Below are 13,120 nucleotides of genomic sequence, written 5' to 3'. Positions count from 1 at the left end.
CAACTCGTTGCTACTCCATAAAAATGGTCATGTTGACAAATTTGATCCAGTGTTGAACATTTCTAAAACTTGAGCATGGAAGAGGCTAGGGGTAAATGCCCCAAGGCCAGCCGAGCCTATCGTAGGTGCCATCGCGAGGCCGATGTGCTCGTCGCCGGTACGTATCTCCGCTTAATAGGTACCTTAATTTGGGGCGCGCGCGGACGCTGCGCTACCCCGAGCTCGAGACGCCGCCGTACCGCTAGCTCGATCATGGCGGCGGCGGCGGAAGGTAAAGCTCCTGCTGACAAACATATTGGGCACAAATGGGCAACCTTCAGTAACCCATGTTCCATTTTTTTTTTGTCAGGATAACCCCATGTACCACCTTCCCAATAGAAAAAGTACTATTCAACCTTCCCCTGTTGGGCCCAATATTTCACTTTTGGGTTGCCAACGAACATCTACATGGTAATTGTTATCGGTCTACTTGCTCCGGTTGTCGAAGCCCAATAACCACAAATGGGCCTTTCTGCTCATGCAATTTCGGCCCTTTTCTAATGAAACACAGATCCTATGATTGGCAAAAAAAAACACGGAGATTCAACATAAAAGTTGTTTTTATTTATTTTGAATTATTGGGTTCCAATTTTTGAAACTGCTCATGCACAATATGAAAATCCTTGATCGCTCCATAACCACATGGATAACAGTATTTTTACAAATTCATAAAGTGGATTTGAAATTTAAAACATATCCTGATAATTCCATGATTTAATCTATCAACTTGCAAGATCTTGGATCGAAAGAGCTTGCATTAGTCTGCGAAAATAATACTGATAAACCTGTCGTTAACAAGAAATGAAGGTTTATCATTCAGAGAGGATGCCATGTGGGACCCATGAGACAGTAGCGTCCTCAACGTTTCAAAGAAAAAGGCAAGTAGCCCGAAAATAGGGGTAAAAAATAAATCCTAGAAAGGAAACATTTATAGTTCATAGAGGCTGACATGTGGGACCGATCGCAGTGAAAGATCCTCATCATTTCGAAGTCGGCAGGGATCAGAAGAAAAAGGCTAATAGCCAGAAATGGGGGGTCAAAAATAAATCCAAAAAAGGAAACTTTTATTCTTCATAGAGGATGACATGCGGGACCGACCTGCCAGCAGCGTTTCAAAGGGGGCAGGGGAACAAAAGAAAAAGGCAAATAGCCAGAAATTAGGGGTAAAAAATAAATCCAACAAAGGAATGGTTTATTGTTCATAGATGCTGACATGTGGGACCCTTGAGCCACCTGCGACCTCAATTTCAAAGGCGGCATATGATCGAAAGAAAAAGGCAAGTGACCAAAAATCAGGGGGTAAAAAAAATCTAAGAAAAGAAACTTTATTGTACATAGAGGATGACATGCGGGTCCCATGAGCCAGCACCTTACTCAACTTTTCAGAGGCGGCATGAGATCGAAAGAAAAAGGAAAGTGACCAAATATCAGGAGCAAAAAATAATCCAAGAAAAGAAACTTTTATTGTACATAGAGGATGGCATATGGGTCCCACTTATACAAGCTCTTTCGCTCCAAGATCTTGCAAGTTGATTGTACATAGAGGATGACATGCGGGCCCCTTGTGTCAGCAGCTTACTCAACGTTTCCAAGGCGGCAGGGATCAAACGAAAAAGGAAGTAGCCAGAAATTAGCGGTCAAAAATAACTCCAAGAAAGGAAACTTTTATTGTTCATAGAGGATGACATGCGGGACCCATGCGCTAGCAGCTTCCTCAGCGTTTCAAAGGCGGCATGAGATCGAAAGAAAAAGACAAGAGACCAAATATCAGGAGCCAAAAATAATCCAAGAAAAGAAACTTTATTGTACATAAAAGATGACATGCGGGTCCCATTTTGCAGCAGCGGTGTCAACGTTTCAAATGCGGCTTGAGATCAAAAGAAAAAGAGTAGCCAGAAATTAGGGGGTAAAAAAAACTCCAGAAATTAGGATGGCATGCGGGTCCCATGAGTCCGCAACTTACTCAACGTTTCAAACGTGGCATGAGATCGAAAGAAAAAGGCAAGTGACCAAATATCAGGATCCAAAAATAATTCAAGAAAAGAAACTTGATTGTACATAGAGGATGACATGCGGGTCCCATTTTGCAGCAGCGGTATCACCGTTTGAGAGGCGGCAGGGGATCGAAAGAAAAAGGCAAGTGACCAAATATCAGGAGCCAAAAATAATCCAAGAAAAGGAATTTTTGAAGTACATAGAGGATGACATGCGGGTCCCATGAGCCTGCAGGTTCCTCAACGTTTCAAACGTGGCATGAGATCGCAAGAAAAAGTCAAGTGACCAAATATCAGGAGCCAAAAATATTCAAGAAAAGAAACTTGATTGTACATAGAGGATGACATGCGGGTCCCATTTAGCAGCAGCGGTATCACCGTTTGAGAGGCTGCACGGGATCGAAAGAAAAGGCAAGTGACCAAATATCAGGAGCCAAAAAGAATCCAAGAAAAGAAATTTTATTGTACATAGAGGATGACATGCGGGTCCCATTTTGCAGCAGCGGTCTCAACGTTTCCAAGGCGGCACAGGACCAAAAGAAAAATGAAGTAGCCAGAAATCAGGGGGTGAAAAAAATCGAAGAAGAAAGATTTCAATTGGGCTGCATCTGGACATATGGGCCTTCGAACTATCCTGCTTGGACTTTTGACTCGAACAATTTCAGCCCACTCCAAAACAGGAAAGTTCGGAATTTTCTAAAAAACAGGAAAGTCCTATGCTTCGCAAAAACAAAAAAAACAAGGAGATTCAACATATAAGTTTGTTTATGTAAAAATAAAGATTTAATTTATCCGTTTGAAATAGCTCAGAGCGCAATACACTGTTTATTGTCTGCAAAATAATCAAGATATCACATGTTTCTTGTACGGGGAGACTGACATCGGGGACCCATGAGCCAGCAGCGTCGTCAACGTTTTAAAGGCGGTAGGGGATGGAAAGAAAAAAAATAAACCAAAAATATGTTGGTAAAAAATCCAAGAAAAGAAACATTTCGTTCAAAGAGGATGACATGCGGGACCCATGAGGCAGCAGCATCCTCAGTGTTTATTGTTCATAGAGGCTGACATGTGGGACCCGTGAGCCAGCAGCGTCCTCAACGTTTTAAAGGCGGCAGGAGATCGAAATAAAATATAAGCCAAAAATCATTTGGTAAACAAAATCCAATAAAAGAAACATTTACCGTTCTGAGAGGATGACATGCGGGACCCATGAGGCAGCAGCATCCTCAACGATTCCAAGGCGACAGGGGATCAAAGGAAAAAAAAGGAAATATCCAGAAATTAATTAGGGGTTCAAAATAAATCCATCAAAGGAAACTTTTATTGTTCACAGAGGATGACATGTGGGACCGAACTGCCAACAGCGTCCTCATCGTTTCAAAGGGGCAGGAGATCAAAAGAAAAAGGCAAATAGCCAGAAATTAGGGGTCAAAATAACTCCAAGAAAGGAAACTTTTATTGTTCGTAGAGGATGACATGCGGGACCCATGAGCCAGCAGCTTACTCAACATTTCAAAGGCGGCATGAGATCGAAAGAAAAAGGCAAGTGGCAAAATATCAGGAGCCAAAGATAATCCAAGAAAAGAAACTTTATTGTACATAGAGGATGACATGCAGGTCCCAATTAGCAGCAGCGGTCCCAACGTTTCAAATGCGGCTTGAGATCAAAAGAAAAAGAAAGTAGCCAGAAATTAGGGGGTCAAAAAAATCCAAGAAAATAAATTTGATGGACATAGAGGATGGCATGTGGGTCCCATGAGCTAGCAGCTTACTCAACGTTTCCAAGGCGGCAGGGGATCAAAAGAAAAAGGAAATAGCCAAAAATCAGAGGGTGAAAAAAAACAAAGAAAATGAACTTTTATAGTACATAGAGGATGACATGCGGGTCCCATGAGCCAGCAGGTTCCTCAACGTTTCAAACGTGGCATGAGATCGAAAGAAAAAGGCAAGTGACCAAATATGAGGAGCCAAAAATAATTCAAGAAAAGAAAGTTTTATAGTACATAGAGGATGACATGCGGGTCCCATGATCCTGCAGGTTCCTCAACGTTTCAAACGTGGCATGAGATCGAAAGAAAAAGGCAAGTGACCAAATATGAGGAGCCAAAAATAATTCAAGAAAAGAAACTTGATTGTACATAGAGGATGACATGCGGGTCCCATTTAGCAGCAGCGGTATCACCGTTTGAGAGGCTGCACGGGATCGAAAGAAAAAGGCAAGTGACCAAATATCAGGAGCCAAAAAAATCCAAGAAAAGAAATTTTATTGTACGTAGAGGATGACATGTGGGTCCCATTTTGCAGCATTGGTCTCAACGTTTCCAAGGCGGCACAGAACCAAAAGAAAAATGAAGTAGCCAGAAATCAGGGGGTGAAAAAAATCCAAGAAGAAAGATTTCAATTGGGCTGCATCTGGACATCTGGGCCTTCGAACTATCCTGCTTGGCCTTTTGACTCGTACAATTTCGGCCCACTCCAAAACAGGAAAGTTCCGAATTTTCTAAAAAAACAGGAAAGTCCTATGCTTCGCAAAGACAAAAAAACAAGGAGATTCAACATATAAGTTTGTTTATGTAAAAATAAAGATTTAATTTTCCGTTTGAAATAGCTCAGAGCGCAATACACTTTTTATTGTCTGCAAAATAATCAAGATATCATATGTTTCTTGTACGGGGAGGCTGACATCGGGGACCCATGAGCCAGCAGCGTCGTCAACGTTTTAAAGGCGGCAGGGGATAGGAAGAAAAAATAAACCAAACATATGTTGGTACAAAATCCAAGAAAAGAAACATTTTCGTTCTAAGAGGATGACATGCGGGACCCATGAGGCAGCAGCATCCTCAGCGTTTATTGTTCATAGAGGCTGACATGTGGGACCCGTGAGCCAGCAGCGTCCTCAACGTTTTAAAGGCGGCAGGAGATCCAAAGAAAAATTAGCCAAAAATCATTTGGTAAACAAAATCCAAGAAAAAAAAACATTTACCGTTCTGAGAGGATGACATGCGGGACCCATGAGGCAGCAGCATCCTCAACGATTCCAAGGCGGCAGGGGATCAAAGGAAAAAAAAGGAAATATCCCGAAATTAATTAGGGGTTCAAAATAAATCCATCAAAGGAAACTTTTATTGTTCACAGAGGATGACATGTGGGACCGACCTGCCAACAACGTCCTCATCGTTTCAAAGGGGGCAGGAGATCAAAAGAAAAAGGCAAATAGCCAGAAATTAGGGGTCAAAAATAACTCCAAGAAAGGAAACTTTTATTGTTCATAGAGGATGACATGCGGGACCCATGAGCCAGCAGCTTACTCAATATTTCAAAGGCGGCATGAGATCGAAAGAAAAAGGCAAGTGACAAAATATCAGGAGCCAAAGATAATCCAAGAAAAAAAACTTTATTGTACATAGAGGATGACATGCGGGTCCCAATTAGCAGCAGCGGTCTCAACGTTTCAAATGCGGCTTGAGATCAAAAGAAAAAGAAAGTTGATTGTACATAGAGGATGACATGCGGGTCCCATGAGTCAGCAGCTTACTCAACATTTCCAAGGCGGCAGGGGATCAAAAGGAAAAGGAAATAGCCAAAAATCAGAGGGTGAAAAAAACCCCAAGAAAATAAACTTTTATATCACATAGAGGATGACATGCGGGTCCCATGAGCCAGCAGGTTCCTCAACGTTTCAAACGTGGCATGAGATCGAAAGAAAAATGCAAGTGACCAAATATCAGGAGCCAAAAATAATTCAAGAAAAGAAACTTGAGTGTACATAGAGGATGACATGCGGGTCCCATTTAGCAGCAGCGGTATCACCGTTTGAGAAGCGGCAGGGGATCGAAAGAAAAAGGCAAGTGACCAAATATGAGGTGCCAAAAAAAATCCAAGAAAAGAAAGTTTTATAGTACATAGAGGATGACATGCGGGTCCCATTTAGCAGCAGCGGTCTCACCGTTTGAGAGGCGGCAGGGGATCGAAAGAAAAAGGTAAGTGACCAAATATGAGGTGCCAAAAAAATCCAAGAAAAGAAAGTTTTATAGTACATAGAGGATGACATGCGGGTCCCATTTAGCAGCAGCGGTATCACCGTTTGAGAGGCGGCAGGGGATCGAAAGAAAAAGGCAAGTGACCAAATTTGAGGTGCCAAAAAAAATCAAAGAAAAGAAAGTTTTATAGTACATAGAGGATGACATGCGGGTCCCATTTAGCAGCAGCGGTATCACCGTTTGAGAGGCGGCAAGGGATCAAAAGAAAAAGGAAGTAGCCAGAAATCAGGGGGTCAAAAAAAATCCAAGAATAGAAAGAATTTTGGTTCATAGAGGATGACATGCGGGACCCATGATCCTGCATCGTAAACGGCTCGATCGGAGAGCGTTGAACGAGATGGCGCGATCGAGAAAAAAAACAATGCCAGAGAGGCTGCCATCTGGGCCCTACATCCCTCGGCGGTGCGGATTTGCGTTGACTCGGCCGGCGAACCCGAGAATTCGAGATGCACCACGTCCCGGGCCACCATACGCAACGTTTTGGCTGTTTTCGTCGGGCTAGGTGGCCTCAAAAACGAGAAAAAAAATGTTTTGACATGCACAACGGACAGACCCAAAATCGTCGGCCATGCTACACCAGCAACCACGGCGCGACTTCAACTTCGTCAGCCATGGCAACTTTTCTTGTAGTGCGCTTCCATGTGCGGACTGAGTTTGGTGGCAACGAGGTGTACCATCCAAAGGCTGATCCCGTAAGAGATTGTGCGAAAAACTTCACACGTAACGGGTCTGATACTGAAATCAAGCCCAGCTGTGCCAAATATCGGCTTACGTGCTCTATTGAGCTAGATCCTTCTGCTCCATTGAATTTTGAGAATTCAGGGAACCGATATTTGGGTGGCAGCGGGATCAGATCGTACTCGTCGGGGTACGGCTTGCAATAGCCGATTGTTTTCCTCTTCGGCAAGATGCCGAACTGGTCTCTCAAGATGGTGCTGATCTGTTCCATGGTATTAGCTGTAGGGACCGAGCCCTCATGACTCGTTCCAGTAGCATATTTAGCCAGCCATGCTTGTTTGTCAGCGTCTGCTCCAGAAATCCCTGTTGGTGCAATCTGGCTGGTGCGCGCAAAGGCATTGCATTCCGGCACATATGTGCACACGTATCCATGTGGGGTCTCCTTAGGCGGCTCATATAGGAACTGGCAATCGCTAGGATCGCCTCCAACCTTGTAGACGACGTACGCCGGTGAACCCGGCGGCTCGGGTGCTGCAAATGCGAATGGCAGCGGCTGTCTGATCTGGAGCGGTATCTCTCCTTGGTGAGTCCCTAGGGTAGGTCCTGCCGGGGAGTACTGATGCTTCATGATCTCTTGCACCACTCGGACCGCAACGCGCTCAAAAGCGTTCACCAAACTCTCAGAATGGCGGTGTAGGGAATGAGCTACCATGTAATTAATCTCCTGGCGTAGAGCTCTGGTGCGTTCCTCTGAAGAGGTAGAGAGGTCTACTTCATCGAGAGCACCTTCAGGGGAAAACCCTTTCCATCTGATGCCATGTGAACATGTCCTCATGAAAGAGCCGATGAGATCGGCTTCCAAGATGGCTTTCATCTCATCGTACTTCTTCTTGTGTTCCTCCGTGGATACTGTATGCGTGGGCGGTTCGCCCACCACCTCATCCGCAGCTTTTGACATGGTCGCTGCAGATGTCGATGTAGTGGTTGCTGTAGAATGTCCCACCGGGCGTGCCAGAATGTGTTGCTGTCAGAAACCCACCGGCGAGCAGCGACGGGCAACACCGTAGAGCCGGGAGGCTCCCAGGATTGCGGTTGACCCTGGTCCCTCGAGCGACGGCCCGCAATGCCTTCTGGCACACGTCCTGGTGCTTACGAGGGCGTGCCACCTGACCTATACCTGGTCAGGAAGGTGATGGTTTGCTTCGACTAGTTTCCTGCATGGCAAACACATAAACATTAAATACGAGCCCCGATCGGCTCTTAAGTTGTTCTGTGGATCGGCTCAAAGAGCCGATTGCCCCATGGTTCATGTTAGATTTATAATGACATGGGGATCATGCTTTATCAATATCAAGCTAACCTAATCTACGATAGTCTAGGGTTTTCACCGTATAATCGGAACATCCTATGCGTAATTGAGCCTAGCAGATACGTAAGATGATGGAAAACCAACCCTAAAGAGGCCTAAAAACCAACGTGAAGTTGATCCCCGGAACAATCCCTCTAGAGCTTAATAAACCACACCTTACGCACTACCGGATCCTTCAACCCGTTTATAAGGCCTAACCATACGGATATCAAACCAATCCTTGAAGAACAAGGAGCAACTATAACGGATTAGATCTACTAGATAACGAACAAGCAAGATGCTGCCCTTACACCTAAAATAGGTGTAAGGGCAGCTAGATATCGAGGGGCAGCGTAGCTAAACAAGTTCATCGTGAAAGCATTGACGTCAGCCCCAAAACACCTAAGATAAGGGTGTTGCTCGCCATCAAAAAGGCTTCAGCACGAGCAACACCAACAACGAATAAACGTATACTGCCTAGATCACAAGATGCGATCTAGGCAGCATGATGCTTACCCGGGAGAAACCCTCGAAACAAGGGGTGGCGATGCGCCTAGATTGATTTGTTGTGAACGTGATCGTCCTCCTTTCTCAATAACCCTAGATACATATTTATAGTCCGTAGACTTTCTAACTTGGGAATAAACCCAACCGTGTATGAGCTAAACTCTATCTCTTAATTCTAACCGACACGTATCCTACTATAATTTACAGATACACGGGCAATCTTGCCCAAACTTCTTGTACAAGGCCGGTCCGGGAATATCTTCCGTGCACATCCTCTAAACCCATTTAATCACGGCCCATCTCCAGACTTGGTTAAATTCTGGTGGTAACAGCTATGTAGCTCTTTTTGCTTCTTTTTCAAATTTTTTTAACGACACAACTCCTTGATAACACGGCCAACAAGATATGCAAAGCACCAAAACCCTAATGAGCAGCATGTCGAGCGGTAAAACTAGTCTCTTCTGGGGAAGTTCCTAGTCACTTATATCGAGAGGTTGTGTCTATGGTTGGGAACAAGCACACTGTACGCTATGTGGACTCGGAGTAACAAAACTGAAACTAGATGATAATAGAGACTCAAACCCTAACAATACTAGATGAACGAAAAGGATACGCAAAAACAACTACGAAAAGCAACTAAAACTTGAAATTAGTGCAATCTAAAGCTATGGAAAACCCTAACCCTAATTTTTTTTGGCTTTTTCTGGATAGGAAACACTCACAACTCAACTATGGGGTGGATTGTGGATGGCTTACCGAGGAAAACTGGAAATCTGATACCAAGATGATAAGGGGTGGCCCGATCTTCTCAGTAAGCAACGGTGGTGATGATGATCACGGGGTGATGGCAGCGGAGGAACACGACGATGTAGTGGATGATAACTTGTATGACGCAACAAGATCTCTTGATTGGTCCCTGTCGCCAATGCAACAGCTCTCAACCCTGCAAGATATTCGCAACTCCACACACTTGCGCACGTAGCCGCCGACCACGAAGCGGTAAGTTGCAACCGTCTAATTCCCAATGGAACAGCAGATCACACAAGACTTTAACAGGATCTACACAATATCAAGCAATATGGTGTAGGGAATTCAATAGCTTTGCAGAGCAAACAACTAAGAACTAGGGTTTATCTTAAACGTGGTCTAAAGCAGCTAGGGGGTGTCCTATGGACTTATATAGGCATCCAGGATGACTTCTGGTCGAAAAACTACGAGAAAAACTGACCCAGAATAGATCTGGTCGAGACAGACTCGGACACGGCCGGTCTGGGGGCCGGTCGACCGGGCCTGGGACCGGGCTGGCCGGTTCAAACCGGGCCAGGGACCGGGCGCGGGAATTGTAGCGCAGTAACCCGCCCGGTCGAAGTCAGCGGGGCGCCCGGTTGGCGCCGGGGTGGATCCGGTCTGCCGCCCGGTCGGACCAGGCCAGGGACCGGGCGCGCCGGCGTGGCGGCCGGTCTGACCGGGTGCTGGGCCGGCCTGGACTTCATCTTCTCCTCTCGCGCATGCCTCCCGCTCCTCCCTCGCGCGTCCATGAGATATCTTCATGTCCAGCTCCACGTCCATCTTCACGTCCAGCTGCTCCTCTCCTCCTCGTGCGATGCTTGTCTCCTCTTCATACCTGATGATACATAAGTAATAGGACTTAGGTAGTATAAAGTTCTCATCAATCAAGGTATCATTTAGGAACAAGTTCACATGTTGTTTTAGTAGCTTCGCACGAGCACGTGTCATTGGTCCAATCCTGACTTCATTGGACTTGAGCTTCACAGCAGGTTCATCTTCAGTTGGTAATGACGGAGGTGGTAGTAAGGTAGGGATGTCCTCATCAGATGAAGAGACTAACCCTCGAAGATTCGCAAAGCTTAACGAGATTAGATCTCGGGGTGGATGTAGTCGATCACTTGCCGCTTGCAAAAGCGAGTAGAAGATCTTGATCTTGATGGTGCCACAATCGGGCAGCAACTCCGTACTCGGTCACACGTTCGGTGTTGATGAAGACGACGTCCTTCTCCCCGTTCCAGCGGGCAGCGGAAGTAGTAGATCCTCCTCGGAATCCCGGCAGCACGACGGTGTGGTGGCGGTGTTGGTGGAGAACTCCGACAGGGCTTCGCCTATGCGCTGCGGGAGTTGTGGTGGAGGAGGAGGCTGATGGCGTGTAACTCACACGCTCGTTGGGAACCCCAAGAGGAAGGTATGATGCGCAGAGCAGCAAGTTTTCCCTCAGAAAGAAACCAAGGTTTATCGAACCAGGAGGAGCCAAGAAGCACGTTGAAGGTTGATGGCGGCGGGATGTAGTGCGGCGCAACACCAGGGATTCCGGCGCCAACGTGGAACCTGCACAACACAACCAAAGTACTTTGCCCCAACGAAACAGTGAGGTTGTCAATCTCACCGGCTTGCTGTAACAAAGGATTAACCGTATTGTGTGGAAGATGATTGTTTGCAGAAAACAGTAGAACAAGTATTGCAGTAGATTGTATTTCAGTAAAGAGAATTGGACCGGGGTCCACAGTTCACTAGAGGTGTCTCTCCCATAAGACAAACAGCATGTTGGGTGAACAAATTACAGTTGGGCAATTGACAAATAAAGAGAGCATGACCATGCACATACATATCATGATGAGTATAGTGAGATTTAATTGGGCATTACGACAAAGTACATAGACCGCCATCCAACTGCATCTATGCCTAAAAAGTCCACCTTCAGGTTATCATCCGAACCCCTTCCAGTATTAAGTTGCAAAGCAACAGACAATTGCATTAAGTATGGTGTGTAATGTAATCAACAACTACATCCTTAGACATAGCATCAATGTTTTATCCCTAGTGGCAACAGCACAACACAACCTTAGAACTTTACATCCTTTGTCCCGGTGTCAATGCAGGCATGAACCCACTATCGAGCATAAATACTCCCTCTTGGAGTTACAAGCATCTACTTGGCCAGAGCATCTACTAGTAACGGAGAGCATGCAAGATCATAAACAACACATAGATATAACTTTGATAATCAACATAACAAGTATTCTCTATTCATCGGATCCCAACAAACGCAACATATAGAATTACAGATAGATGATCTTGATCATGTTAGGCACCTCACAAGATCCGACAATGATAGCACAATGGGGAGAAGACAACCATCTAGCTACTGCTATGGACCCATAGTCCAGGGGTAGACTACTCACACATCACACCGGAGGCGACCATGGCGGCGTAGAGTCCTCCAGGAGATGATTCCCCTCTCCGGCAGGGTGCCGGAGGCGATCTCCTGGATCCCCCGAGATGGGATCGGCGGTGGCGGCGTCTCAGTAAGGTTTTCCGTATCGTGGTTCTCGGTACTGGGGGTTTCGTCACGGAGGCTTTAAGTAGGCGGAAGGGCAAGTCAAGAGGCGGCACGGGGGGCCCAAACCACAGGCCGGCGCGGCCAGGGGTGGGGCCGCGCCGCCCTAGGGTTTGGCCACCCCGTGGCCCCTCTTCGTTTCGTCTTCGGACTTCTGGAAGCTTCGTGGAAAAATAGGCCCCTGGGCGTTGATTTCGTCCAATTCCGAGAATATTTCGTTACTAGGATTTCTGAAACCAAAAACAGCAGAAAACAGCAACTGGCACTTCGGCATCTTGTTAATAGGTTAGTTCCAGAAAATGCACGAATATGACATAAAGTGTGCATAAACATGTAGATAACATCAATAATGTGGCATGGAACATAAGAAATTATCGATACGTTGGAGACGTATCAGCATCCCCAAGCTTAGTTCTGCTCGTCCCGAGCAGGTAAAACGATAACACAGATAATTTCTGGAGTGACATGCCATCATAATCTTGATCATACTATTGTTGACGTCCGAAACCCACCGGCGGGCAGCGACGGGCAACACCGTAGAGCCGGGAACAACCTAGGGCTGCGGCTGGCCGAGGTCCCTCCGAGCGACGGCCCGCAAAGCCTTCTGGTCACACGTCCGATGCTGATTGCAAGGGCGTGCCACCTGACCTATACCTGGCCAGGAAGGTGATGGAGATGCCTCGCTTAGTTTCCTGCATGGCATACATGTAAACATTAAATATGAGCCTCGATCGGCTCTCAGGTTATCCTGTGAATCGGCTCAAGGAGCCGATCCACCCATGATTCGTACGAGGTGCACGAATATATGGTGGTCCTGCTTGATCAAGATAAAGCTAAAACGATCTACGACGATCTGGGGTTTTCACCGCATAATCGGATCATCCTACTCACGATTGGGCCTCGCGGCCACGCACGGTGATCGTAAGCCGATCCTAGATAGGGCCTAAAAACCAACACGAGGTCGATCCCCGGAACATCCTGTCTAGGACTAGCAAACGACACCCTACGTGCCGCTGGATCCTCCAACCCTTTGTAAGGCCTAACTATTGCAGATATTAAACTAATCCTTGTAGAACAAGGAGCAACCGTAACGGATCGGATCTACTAAATAAAGATCAAGCGGGGTGCCGCCCCCACACCTAAGATAGGTGTGAGGGCGGCTAAA

The sequence above is a fragment of the Lolium perenne genome, unplaced genomic scaffold (assembly GCF_019359855.2).
Source record: "Lolium perenne isolate Kyuss_39 unplaced genomic scaffold, Kyuss_2.0 unplaced33, whole genome shotgun sequence".
Lineage (NCBI taxonomy): Eukaryota > Viridiplantae > Streptophyta > Magnoliopsida > Poales > Poaceae > Lolium > Lolium perenne.
Note: the sequence above shows the minus strand (reverse complement) of the source record.